Here is a 13,849-nt window from a genome sequence, read left to right as displayed (position 1 = left end):
TTTTCTCCCTTCCTGAAGTCTGTAGCACAAATAAATGACAGAATTTTATGTTCACACACATGGTGTTTTGATTTCCTGCAGACGATAGCATCAGGGAGTGGACTGATAACTGCTGGGGGGGTTGGGGTGGGGCTTGGGATACCACAGAAAAGGCACAGGTGGGTCCCTGGGGATTGCAGGTTGGAAAGTAAATCTGGGGATTGAGAGAGAAGATAAGATGGAGTAACTCGCAGAGCAGTACTTGGAAGGAGAAGATGTATAGCGTCAGAGCCCAGGGAATGTTCTGTCGGAGGCAGTGATCAGTGAGTGGTACCTTCTGAATGTGCCACAGGGCCCAGAGTCCTGGGCAGCTTTTCCTAGCCTTGGCCTAACCCGGACCATCCAAGAAATTTTGTCTTTCTTATTAGGAGGTAACCTTAGTGACCTATGCATTAAAACATTCCAAGCCAGCCTGCAGTGATGGGTTGTCGTGGGAACAAGAGGAGAAGACCGGGTGAAGTCATTACCTAAAGTAGCAGAACACAGCAGCCGCTCTGCAGGAGAGGGGCTCAGTACTCCTCCCTACTTTGCAGCAATTTTTAGTCCAGCTCTAAAGTCTGCCCTCCAGCTTTGAGTCTCTGAAGAGAAGGAAAGGATACAGGAACGCTGCAGCCCACTTCAGCTCTTCCTGCCCAGAGCACAATCCTGTTAACCATCTATGCTCAAGCATCCAACGTGAAAAACAGAAGACAAGAGAAAAACCTCTGACAGTCACACTGTCTGCCGCCAGAGCCCTGGGAGGCTGCCCCGCTGCCACCAGGCTCCAGGGAGGCAAAGAGATGAGAGAAACTGGAGAGAACAGAAAGAAGAGAGGCACCGCCACCTGCCAAATCTCCTCCCAGTCCCGAACCCAAACCTGAACAGGCCCTTGAAACAGAGGGAGAGATGTTATCTATCTCCACAGAAAAGGAGGATTGATGCCAGAGAACAGGAAAGAATCCTGCAGAAAATGGAGATGCATATAACCCAGGCATAGAACCCCAGGAATCCTGGAGATGCCCGGAGGAAGTTGTACTTCCTTGATAAATACTGGTATTCTGATGACCGCACAGTTTGAGATAAGATTACGATCAAGTTTTATTTTTTTTAAAAATACACTGAAATTCATGTCACATTTTTTTCCTTAAGCTATATTATTAGCATACAGAACCCATTACTGTTGGAGAAGGGGACAGATGTCACGAATAAATGACTTGGGAGCTGGACTAAAACACAGGAACATTGTCTTTTCCCCTGTAGTGTTCAAGAGGTTTCCTCTTAAATTCTTTCTGCAGGGATTTTGTGATTATCACCCTCATCCTCCACACTGACACAAGTGCTAGGACGATGGAGCCAGTGAAATTAGTTCTTTCTGTTCCTTTCCCGTCTCTCATCACAGATTTTATTACCTTGAAATCTGCGATGCTGGGATCTGCTCCTCCACCCACCACCCAAGTCAGGCCATCTGGACTTTCCAGCATCATCGTGCAGACGGCATCATCACAGGAGCCAGAATTCCTCTTCTCCGATCTACAATCCTGTTATTTTCCTCCTGTTCCCTCAAAGTCAGGGTCAGCTTGTGGAAAGTTGTCAAACAATGGGCCAAGTATAGGACTGTCCATTCTCCCTCTAAACTTTCCTTATCCAAACCATTTGATGAGGACATCACTGGATTTTATCACGACCTAATATTTTTAGCATCATCCAGAAAGGTTTTATACTGTTAAGCATTATCACCGATATTCTGCCTAAATTATCATAGACATTAATAAAAAGACTCTTTAATAGAGTTGGATGGAGTTGAGGGGCGGTGGCTGTGCTTAGCGGGTGTCTTCTGAATGCCAAGTGCTGTGCTGGTAAACGGGCATTTCCTTCCGTCCACATGAGCCTGGGTGGAGCAGAGCAAGCATCGTGCTCTATGCTCCAGCTGACTTGCAAAATGACTTTTCGATCCTGGCCGTTCTTCTGATCAGGGAGTGAGAGGAATCCTGACAACATATCACAAAACTTCATCGTCCCTGGAGTGCCTCCCAGGTGTCAGGTGACGCTGGTACCCCATGGGGGATTATGGCCCGGCCCCTCCTGTGCTCTGATGCTGGTGCCCAACACTTCTTATCTTGTGGTGCAGGGCAGGACCGACCTCATTACTACATACAGCCTCTTAGCCAGGACCAGATTTTTCCCTCGTAGCATTGTGAATCGGGTCGACTTTCACAGATTAGATTGAAAACTCAGTGAAGATAGGTACCATGTCTGCCTTGTTTTCTGATGCTATCTCAGCGTCAGGCACATAGTAGGCACTCAATATTTTTGAATGACTGGAATTCACTCCAGCTGCAGACTTGGACGGGTTCCAGGAAATCCATTTGCTTCCTTCTCCTAATGCAACTTCAAATTCAAACTCCTCCAGCTGGCTTTCTTGGCCTTTCTCAGGCGATTCATTCCCCAATAAACAGGATGATTAAACATGCATCCTCTCTCTCACTTACTCTTCGGTTGCATGCTAGCCACATCAAAACTCTTGCAAAGTTGCCACCATCATTCTGTAATCCCTCCTTTAAATAATAAGCAAGTTTGCCCTCTTTTCATTTCTTACCTGAGATACTTTAATAGCTGTCCTTGCTTTTGTCACATGGGTCACAGCTTCACCATGAAACACCACTGAGATCTGCGGAGTTAACTGTTGAGATGCAGATGGGACTTCACAGTCTTTCTTAAGAAACTATCACTCTAGTAATGGACTGTTTCCTCCTATTGTGTCCTATGTGACATCACCAGCCCTGGGGCATCACTAGAGTAAGCAACAAACTCAAAACTGTTTCTGTGATTTGAGGCCAAAAGGAATGGGTAGATTTTGCACCATACCTAGTTTGGAGCCTCATTTTCCATTCTCAGCTCCTCTCAGTTGCCCAAGAATTAGACACCATATGCTGCCTTGGTATAGATGGGGGAGGCCTCCTGGTGGAGGTGGGGTCTGGACTGAATATCTAAGAAGGGGTAGAATCTAGGTTTGGTGAGATCAGGGCTGGCATTTGCTGAGGGAGCTATAACAGGAGATAGTGCGGTGTGCAGGTGGACATCAGATTTTGTTTGCAGTGAGGGGATGCAGGGCCAATAGGTACTCACTGCAGAAGATACTGAGAAACTCTCCAAAGGAGTCAAAATTCTGAAGTCCAGAGTGAGAGCTGAGTCAGAAGGCAGAGAATGGAACCTGATTTCAGACAGAAGTCAGGTCTACCAGGGTATAACCAGAGGAGTTTTCCTGAGTGGTTTGTACATTGATTCAGTTATCTTCAATTGGGTTGGCTCTTTGGGGCTACTCTCCTTTAAAAGTGGCTTGAAGGTTCTGCTGAATCCGATGGGAGACACAATACAGCAGAAGCATCAGGGATCTCAAGCAGGGTCTGTCCTTGGAAGGAGAATGGAAGAAATTAGCCTCTCAGAGTATGGGAAAAGGTTCACACGAAGACACATGGCTGGGTGGGGCCTGGAGGGTGTGAGGAACCATGAGGAGAATCTAGGCCTAGACATGGGGGATATCGGGGACCATTGTGGAGTTTTCAATTCATGCAACACTTATTTATTAAATACCTTCTGCCAGCCAAGACCTGAACAGAGGAAGGGTCTGAAGGAGTGATTAAGGAAGCTGAACTAGGCAGGAGGTTTCAGGAAAGGACAGCAGGAGGTGGGGGGCAGGGGTGGATTTGGGGACATATAAAGCCTAAATCTCTTTCAGGCCCCAGTCAAACTGAAACAATCAAAAAACACAACAAGAGTCAGGTCTCCATATTTTCTTCACTTCCTTACTTTGGTGCCAGCAAACATTTTCTGTAAAGGGACAGATAGTAAATATTTTAAGCTTTATGGGTACATGGTCCCCTTTGCAGCTGGCCGGCTCTGCCATTGTAGTTAGAAAGTATCCATAGGCAGTACATAAATGAATAAGCATAGCTGTGTTCCAATGAAACTTTATCTACAAAAACAGGTGGTGGTCCAGATCTGGCTTGAGGGTCATAGTTTGCTGAACCCCAGTCTGGAAAGGAAGTCCCTAAGTATATAACAGTAGTGAGCATGTTGATTGTTTTGAAAGGAGCAGATTGATAATGGAAGAGAAAGTAAAAGACCCAAAATTGCCAACTGGTCTCAAACTGAAAATGCAGTGTTGAAGTTGAAATCTGAAAGTTCAATATTATTATCTAAGTTGGATGGGTACCAGGAAGTTGGAAGGGCAGAGAATATTCCAGGGAGAGGGACAAGCATGGACAAATGCCCAGGCATGAGGGAGAGAAGACATTCAGCATGGGTGGAAGGAAGAATGGAAGAGGGAAACTGGTGAGAGGGAGGCTGCAGATGTGTGCAAGGGGCAGACTGCCGAGGGACTGGTAAGCCACGGTGAAAAGTCTGGACTTTTCTTAACCTAAGACGATGGGAAAGCTCTTACCAGCTTTTAAACGTTGGCATGGCACGATCACATCTGTGTGTCTGAAAGCTTTCTCCACTGGAGTACGGGTATCAAGCAGGTAGCCAGTTAGAAAGTGAGGGCCTGTCCATACAAGAGATGACATTGGTCTAAGAATTACAGTGACAGACATGATGGGGAGAAATGTCTGGGCTTTACAGCTACTCAGGAGGTAGTCCTGGAGCAAGCGACAAGCGCAAAAATGTTTCTGTGATTTGGAGCCAATGGGTAAGCATGGCTCTCTCTCTAGGCTGGAGTTTCAATTCACCACTCATAGCTTTCCAGAAGAGGAAGAAACTTTGATGGGGGAGTGCTATGGTCTGAAAGTTTTCCCCCTCCAAAGCTCACATGGAAGCTTGAGCTCCAATGTGGCAGTGTTGAAAGGTGAGGCCTTCGGGAGGTGATTGGACTGTGACGGCCCTGCCCTCAGGAAGGGATCAAGCTTTTCATAGATGAATGGGTTAGTGGTTAAACAGGTTATCGTGGGAGTGGAACTAGCAGCTTTATAAGGAGGGCAAGTGAGCACATTACTGTACTTTTAGACCTCTCACCATGTGATTTCCTGCTTTGCCACGGAACTCTGCAGAGAGTCCCAACAAAAAAGAAGGCCCTCACCAGATGCACCCCTCAACCTTCGACTTCCCAGCCTCTGAAACTGCAAGAAATAGTGTTTCTTTATAAATTACCCAGTTTTAGATATTCTGTTATCAGCAACAGAAAACAGAGTAACACAGAGAGGGTTGCAGTTAGAAGGAGGCAGGAGGTAATGGTGGGACAGCAAGCGGAGGAGCAGGATGAAATGGCAACTTGAGCTGAAGTGGAGCATTTCCTGGGTCTCCTCCCCTTTCCAGCACATGAGAATGTGCACCCAAGGAGACTTTCTGGATGGGTTATGTGGGCTTTGTGAAATGGAGGCTCCTGTGCATACATGGTTAAACCCGTGCTTGTGTTGCTGAATGAGCTCGCTGTGTCTAATACTTCTGAACCTCTGAATATGGCAGGCAGGACTGTGCCCACCCGTTGCTCAAAAATGTCTATTGACCTGATTTGACATCTCAGAACGTCTAAAAAACAACAGAATCTTCTTTTAAGCTCTCTCAAAGTTGGCTTCAGAGACAAAGACAATCCATTGTTATTCCAAAATATTTTAAAGATCTTTGGAAGGGATAGGTGATTTCGAACAGTCTGGAAATGTTGGTGCTGGAAAAGGCTGGATGACAAGCTGTTGCTTGCAGTTCCACTATGCATTATGTTGGGCTTCATCTCAGTAATGAGTCAGGCAAAGCTCACAGGGAGAAAAAACAAAAAAACAGAAAGCAAAACCCAACAAATCTCTTAGCCTATGACAAACAATTAGTTATTTGATGGTCACTTTATTTGAGGAAAACAACAGGTGCTGTTGCTAACAGAGTAGATGTGTTTTACAGTAAGATTCCGGGGGAACCTCTCTCACTTGGAGCATCCAGAGCAGGTGCAGACAGAACAGAATCGAAGCCAGTGAGTGTGCCACTCAGCAGGACAGAATCCGATTTGCAGGGTGAGTGTTAAGATGCGCCACATCAATCTGCCCTTCCTTTAGTGTAGCCAGCAGCCCCCACCTTGAGTCAACAGAAAACGGCAACCTCCATTGAGTCCCAGGTACACTCAGGAGGCTCTCCAAGCCCAGGCCCTTACTCGCTGCATGAACTGACATCACTGTCTACTCAGGCAAAGTGAGGTGAAGAGTACAGGACAGAAACCAATTGCTTAATCCTGGCTTTCTCCAAACCTGCTATCTGGGAAGGAGTCTCCTCCTACCCCACCTCACCCCCATACGTTTGTGTACTGAGTTACTTGCTCACTGAGGTGGCTGATTATATTGTTGAGGCGCTTGGCATAAATAACTGCTTAATAATCAAATTTTCCCTTACGAAATATAACTCAAGCCATGCTGTTTTGTGCAGTTGGGCGGGAACAGCGTGGAGAATGCTCTCAGTCTTTATAATAGTCTGAAATTGTGGATTGCCTCATTTTACCCAATAGGATTGCAAACCACTTATAGGCAGAGACCATTTTTTACACCTCTGCATATTTTTTAAAGTTGTTGAGAAATGCGGAGTTTGATTTGTGGTCTTCCCAATGCATATGGGCTGTGGCTCTCAAAAGAGACTCACGGCCAGACCCACTCCTTAGAGTGGTTTTTTGTTTTGGTTGGGAACTACTCAGGACAGTGAAACTGCTTCACATAACTGAAGCTTTTTTGACCCAACCTTAATGCTAATTTCAGGCAGATTCCTTGCAATGACTTGCAGCTGTGACTGTCATTCTGCCATGGGAAAGTGTCAGCAAGACCAAGAATAGTAGCAGTCTGTCATCTCCCTGTTCTCATCTAAAATGTTAATTAAGAAGTTGCTATGCACAGAATGAAAATAAAAGTCAAGAAAAGTAGCAAAGGCAAAAAGTGCAGTTGTGGTAGTATTAAAACACAAAATTTGTTTTCCTGCATTGGACTCGAGCTCCATTCTGCTGTTTGGGCTGTGCACATGATGTAACTAGCACAAATAAATAGCGATGCCTACCACGTGAGAGGGAAATTCAGTACATACATGGCTTTTGTTTCTGTTTAAAAATCTATTACCAAAGGTAGTTACTTAAATGGATTCTGTTGTGATTGATCCATTAGTAACTGAGACTGTGCTGTTATTTCATGCATTCGTTTTTGTTCCCTATGTCTTACATTTCCCAGTGGAGAGACCAACTCAGCAGTACCTCAGGTGAATTCACAGGATCTTAATTTTTTTAAGTTAACTTTTGAAGTAAAAATGTGATCAGAAGATTTTAAATTGTTAGTATTGTTGGACATATACAAATACTTCTATGGTAATATCTAAATATGAAATCTGAAAACTGTTATTTCTAAGCCTAACTTTATAAAAACTCAAATTTACCTAAGGGTTTATATGGTGGTTATCTTTTATGTTTTAGGTTAATTATTTCCAGAAAAATGAAGCTTTCAGAGAGTACTGCAAAATTTATTTATGTATTAGTTAAACAAACAACGGTCTCATTCATAGGCTCATTCTCTCTGCCTGGGCAGGAGATACTGTCAGAAATAGCAAAGGCCAGATGGAATTGGAGTTTGGCCTTTAACCTTTGCTAAGAAGGATATTTCAACTATCTTAAGAATGTGTCAGATAAGAGAAATGAGCTTAACAGGGTAAATGGAGGTGGAGAGAAAGAAAATTATACGAGACCAGGGAAATTGACGAATCAATAGCATTTGTTGATCACCTTCTGCTCCTATACTCACTCATGAAATGTTTTCATCCATCCCCTCCGCTAATCACAAAAAAGTTTCAGTCGAAGTGTGGCTAGCAATTTTCTGTCTTCTCTGATGTCAATCAATTGTTCTTTCAATAAATCAGAAGTCATTACATTTTAACATTTTTAATGAATGGGTTTAAAAATCCATAAAATCTCATTTTGGGGGAGAATTTTCAAACATGCTAGAAAAAAGTTTCCAAGTTTCCTAATGTGTAAGTTAAGAGTTTTTAAGGTGAGACACATTGCTTCTGGAGCGAAAATAATGGAACAGTGGAAACATTTCCAGACATTTGCTTCCACAGAGTTTTCGCTATAGCCAGTTTCTTTTGAAAAGCCAGTGGTTTGTTATTCATTGTTGTAATGTCACCTTTACACTGGAGGGAAAGTTTACATTTATGGCTAACAAAAAATTTGTATTAGGAGGAGAAGCATAAGCTCTACAATTTTCTTACTGATCACTTGCTCTTTCCGTATTAGTATTATATTGAATGTTATCTCTACTGAATGTGTGCAAACTTTTTTAAACCACTTGTATATTTGGAGAGGATTAGTTTAGTGAGAATTAAATAATATAATCCATTTAGCCATGCAACACATCAGCTGCAGCACATCCCAATTCATAGAACTCATGCAGGTAATTCACTCCTTGCCTGGAGCTGATGCTTTGGGACCACCGCATGATGGACTGAGTAAGGAAGCTGGTGCTTATCCTTATATCACTTAGTGGTGCATTTCATTCCAGTGATCTTTCTACACATGAAAACAGACAAAAGTAGAATTTCTAATGTTTTCTCATACCTCAGTGGCTTATCATTTTTTTGAAAGACTTTACTTTCAGAGCAGCTTTAGGTTCATTGAATTGTCTTTTGTATCCTTGCATGTACCTCACCTTGACAATCACTATCTTAAATAAATGCAAGGGTGGTACCAAAAGTACAATAGTGACTTCTTATAAGATGACTTCTTATACTTCATTATAATAATGACTTCTTATAGTATAATCTGAATCTCCCTAGACGTCACAAGAAAAACAATTAACAATGACATTTTAAATTTCATTGTCTTTTTGGACTTAACTGCATATTGCCAGACATTCAGTTTCCCCTGAAGCCCCATTAAATAATTGCTGGGTCCTCCCAGCAGCATCTTACATGTATTTATAAACCATCTTTTCAAGTTCTCCTCCATGCTCTCCTTGTTGCCTTCTTCTGCCCAGGCAGTCACTAGAGGGGGATGCTTTGCCATTGTCCCCACAGATGCAGTCTTTGGTGAAGATTTTGATTCTTTGCCCAGAGCCCTGAATCCTGGGACTTCCCCAAGATACCAACAACTAAATGGATTTTGGAGGAAAATGAGTAGCTCAGGACAAAAATTTGGTTGAAATGATGACATGATCCAAATGGAATATCCCCAATTGACATTTACATCTCCTCAGAATTTTTTCCTACTTTTATGATTTTTAATTTTGCTATTATTTTCAGCCAAATGGTTCTGCCCTGCACTATTTGTAATACTGAGGAGTTGGAAACAACTTTTAAATTGCTGCCACATTTTTGCTATTACAGACTCCACAATATACAGTTATTTTATTGGCAGAAATATATCAGAGGAAGAAAACCAGGAGAGAGAGAGAGAGAGAGGAGAAATATATTCATCCACCAATAAATTATTTTAAAAAGAAACAATCATTAATATTTGCATAAATAGTTGTTAAACTGGCTGATAATGAACCTAAATTATCCACACAGGAAAAAAAAATATTTGAGAAATATTCTTTTTTTTTTTTTAAAGGAATCACTTATTCAAATCAAATATTCATCCAAAGCCAAGTTGTTGATTTTCATTACTGCCAAATCTTGTTTCAAATTATATTGCTTATGGTCAAATTGTTTTTAGCCAAGTCACCAAAGGGAAAAATCCTTCTCCCCAGTTGTGAGTCTTTTCTGTCACTCTCAGGTGCACTCCTTGAGTCCCAGTCATTTACAAAAAGCCCCGTGGAAACAGGTCCTCGCTTCAGTTTGCAGCCCGGACCACAGGGGCATTGACTATTCACTGCAGCCCTCTGAAGCCATAGCCTCTTCCTTCCGGAAGCTCTTCCCAAGTGTCCTGAAGGGACCTGGCAATTTGATCAAGTTGCATACTGGGTCAGCATCAGAAACCTGTAGGTTAAATAGCATTTTACAATTAAAAAAACACATTCATATCTATTTATCAATAATTTAATTCAACCAACACATCTATGAGTAGTCAGGACAAAATTAGTTTGACCATTTTAGTGCATTTTCCACAGTGCACGAGGTAGTCCAAACAATTTCATACATTTTTTACAAAACAGACACATTTCAAGCCTTCACTCCCTTCTGACAAACTCTTCCAGGGAAGCACAATATGTACAGAGATATAAAAAGACATTTAAAAAAATACGTATGTAGGGCCGAGCCCGTGGCGCACTCGGGAGAGTATGGCGCTGGGAGCGCGGCAACGCTCCTGCCGCGGGTTTGGATCCCATATAGGAATGGCCGGTGCACTCACTGGCTGAGCACCGGTCACGAAAAAGACAAAAAAGAAAAAAAAAATATGTATGTATTGGTTTGGATTGAAATTTATTACAAGTTCAATCAATGAAAACAATGAGACTAGTTTGCTGAACACAAGAACTTGAAGTTTGGGGTTAGAGATGACGATAGTTCTCTTGGCTTCCATATCAAGTCAATTTTGTTTTGGTTTCACAGTGTCTGAAATACACTGGTTTGTCAAATAGGGTAGACAGACTTCTACAATGGTCCCTGATAATCCTCACTTCCTGGTATTCCTTTCTCCTAACTCCCTCCTTTGAATATAGGGTGAACCTAGTGACTTGCTTCTAATGCATATGGTACAAAAAAGGCAATGAGATGTCACTTCCAAGATTAGGTTACAAAAAGACTGTGACCTCAATCTTGCTAGTACTCATTTCTCTGGCCCGGCTTGCTTGGCTGCTCTGATGAAGTACACTGCCTTGTTGTGAGCTGATCTATGGAGAGATCCATGTGGCAAGGAACTGAGAGAGGCCTCCAGTCAGCAGCCCTGGAGACACTGAATCCTGCCAACAGTTAGGTGAGCTAGGTCAGAAGAGGATCGGATGTCGACAGCCCCTGTCAACACTTCGATTGCAGTGTGTGAGAGTACCAACTCCTTTAAGCTGCACCCAGATCTCTGACCTACAGAAACTGTCGGATAATAAAAGTTATTGTAAGCCACCAAGTTTTGGAGTAATTTGTTATGCAGCAGTTTGTCTAATACAGCAGGTAGATAGTTGCAAAATGTAAGGGGTTTTTGGACATCTCCCCTTGCCGTCTCTGGATTCTTTTGAATTAGACAAAGAAGGCAGGCAGGGGAAACATTAGCACATTTTCCCCATAAAGTCAGTTAACCCAGCAGCAGGAAGTGATGAGTGTGAGGTCTCCAGCAAAGTAGGCTGCACACTAAAACACACTTGGAGTGTGCTTCTGGGTTTGCTACAGTGTAAACAATAAATATAGACGTTAAAACAGCGAATTTTATGTGAAATGTTTGTGGCAATCTTAGAAATTGACACCTGTCATGGAAGAAGTCCAGGTCTTAAAAGTAGACCAATTTGTGAAGACTTTCCTCATTATAAACTTACAATCAGAATACCTCATGGATTCTAAATGAAGTGGACACTCAGTCCAGTGCCTGGTGAATTGATGCGCTTTCGCTTTTTATATTGCAGGTGATGAAATTGAGGCCTGAGAGGTAGAGTGACTTGATGTACCCAGAGAAGAGGGGATCTAGACCTGCTGCTAATCTGATAATGCTCCAAATTACCACACTAATGAGTGGCAGACTTCAAACTCTGAATTCAGGTCTCTGGCTTCCTTCATGTCACACAGTCAGCCCCAAATCATCAGCTCTGTGTGTCTAACTCCCAAGAAGAATTCTCCTTGGGACTTCTGTTTAAACCAATAACTCTAGCGGAGTTTGTAGTGCACCAAGAACAAAAGTTTACAAAGATAGATGGAAGAAGAGCAGTACTTCCTTTAGATAAATCCACATGTAAAATGCTGTCTTCCTAAACACAGTCTTCCTTTTACCCTCTATCTTTGATTTTGACATTGATGGAGAAGCTTTCAAGAGAGCAGCACAGCACAGTCAGATGCAGCTAGTAATTTGAAGGAACAATACATAATGAATGGCACTTATGTGTGGTGATTGTAACAGCAACTGTCTTCTGCCATTTTTCTCCCTGAGACATTTTATCTCTTCTCTCCCCCAGTTTTTTTTTTTATTATTGTTAAAAACTGTTGCAAGTGTGTATGTGTGCATGTGTGTGTGAGAGAGACAGAGAGTGAAAAGGAGAAAGAGTAGAGGTTGTAGAAAAGGATGAGCCCTACAGCAGGTGTGTGTGGAGGAAGTCAGGGCATCTAGACTGTTTTAGAGGGTACTGGGCCTTCCTGGAAGTGCTCAGGTCTGGATGTGCCGATCCATAAGACTAACCAAGCAGAAAAAGCCAGCAGCCTTCAATCCTTGTGGAGTGGTGTGAAGTAGCACAGGGCACTGCCATGCTGCGTCTGCCCCTTATGAAGGATGGAGCAGGGAACCCCAAGGGCACAGACCCAACCTTCTGTCCTGCAGTTGGCACTTAGCTGGCACCCTCTTGGGCCCTGAAAAGGAAATAGTTGAGTTTACTGATAACTGATTGCACATCTTGATATAACAAAAGCATCTGGGTTAATATGTTCCAGATAAAACCATTTATGAATAGAAAAATTAATGATGATAAGAAAAATACAAAACTGTATATAATTGCTTGCTCACTTTTTTCTCCTTCCTTTTTACTTGGAATATCCATGTCACTGATGTGTTATTCTTCTTGACTGTATTTCAATTAGCAATAATCATGCCTCGGATAAACTTGACTGGCTAAGTTACTGCCACTGCACAAAGCTTGACAGTATCTCAAATAGAAAGGATTTGACTCAGAGCAAAGAAAGTATTTGCCCAAACTTTACAGATCATTTGACTCTTCGGAGTTTGCATCACATAATGAAAAAATACTGCCAAAGCGAGAGAAGACCTGGCTTCTAGGCTTGGTGCTGGCAATAATTATCCAGCTGGGTCATGAGGTGTGTAAGCTACGGTATGATTTTCATAAGGCTCTCTATCTCCCTTGACTGTGTCCAGAGCAAACTCCAAAACTTCTCCTTATCTCCATGGCCATTGCCTTGTCTGAGTCAAGTTCACCTCTCAAATGCACCGCTGAATAGCCTCCCAGCTAATCTGTCTGCTTCACTCTTACCCCATCCCAACCTCTTCCTCTCCATACAGCTGCCAGAATACATTTAAAGAAGTAAATCAAGGCATGCCACACTCTACTTAAGACTCCCATGCTTTCCCACCATCCACCTTCCCACATTATCTCTTGTTGGTCCCCTGTCTGTCCACCATCCACCTGCCCCTCTGGTCTTTTGCCAGTTCTTAGGCCAAGCTCTTTCTTGCCTTTCTTTCCCCACTGCCTAGAGCTCTCTTCACCAAGTTCTTCTCCCTTCTCCCTTATCACTCCAGAATCCTCATGTAATAAATTTTAACTGAAGGAAATCAGTAAACGAATGAATGAACCCAAATTCTAATTTGCTCCTTGTCATCCTTCAACATAAATATCAGGTCATAAGAGAAGTTTTCCTAGCCATTTTAACAAAATGAACACCCCTCATTATTCTCACATATACATTTTAATTTTCCCCTTAGCACTACCACAACCTGTAATTTTTTTCTTTTGTTGTTCACCCGTTTATTGTGTGCCTTTTCCATCAGAATTTCATCTCCCTGTGCACAAGGGGCCATTTCTGTCTTCTTCAGCATTGTATTCTCAGTATGGCACAATGCTTAGTACAAAGTTGATTTGTAATAAGTGTTCACGGAAGCAAATAAATAAACAAAAGAACTCAAATTCTACCATATTTATCCCTTACTTAATATCCTTCAAAAGCTCTCCATAGCCTACAGGAGAAAGACTAGATTCTTTGCGTAATTTATAGGTTTCACTTTGATGTAACTTCTCTCCTCTTC

At 42.5% G+C, this 13,849-nt stretch overlaps 1 pseudogene; it reads right to left on the bottom strand.

Moving 5' to 3' along the window:
* Positions 1-12,649: 12,649 nt before the first annotated feature.
* LOC134382908 (U4 spliceosomal RNA) lies at positions 12,650-12,729 on the bottom strand (annotated as a pseudogene).
* Positions 12,730-13,849: the final 1,120 nt, after the last annotated feature.

The sequence above is a fragment of the Cynocephalus volans genome, chromosome 7 (assembly GCF_027409185.1).
Source record: "Cynocephalus volans isolate mCynVol1 chromosome 7, mCynVol1.pri, whole genome shotgun sequence".
Taxonomy (NCBI): Eukaryota; Metazoa; Chordata; class Mammalia; order Dermoptera; family Cynocephalidae; genus Cynocephalus; species Cynocephalus volans.
Note: the sequence above shows the minus strand (reverse complement) of the source record. Positions and strands in the feature narration are given on the sequence as shown.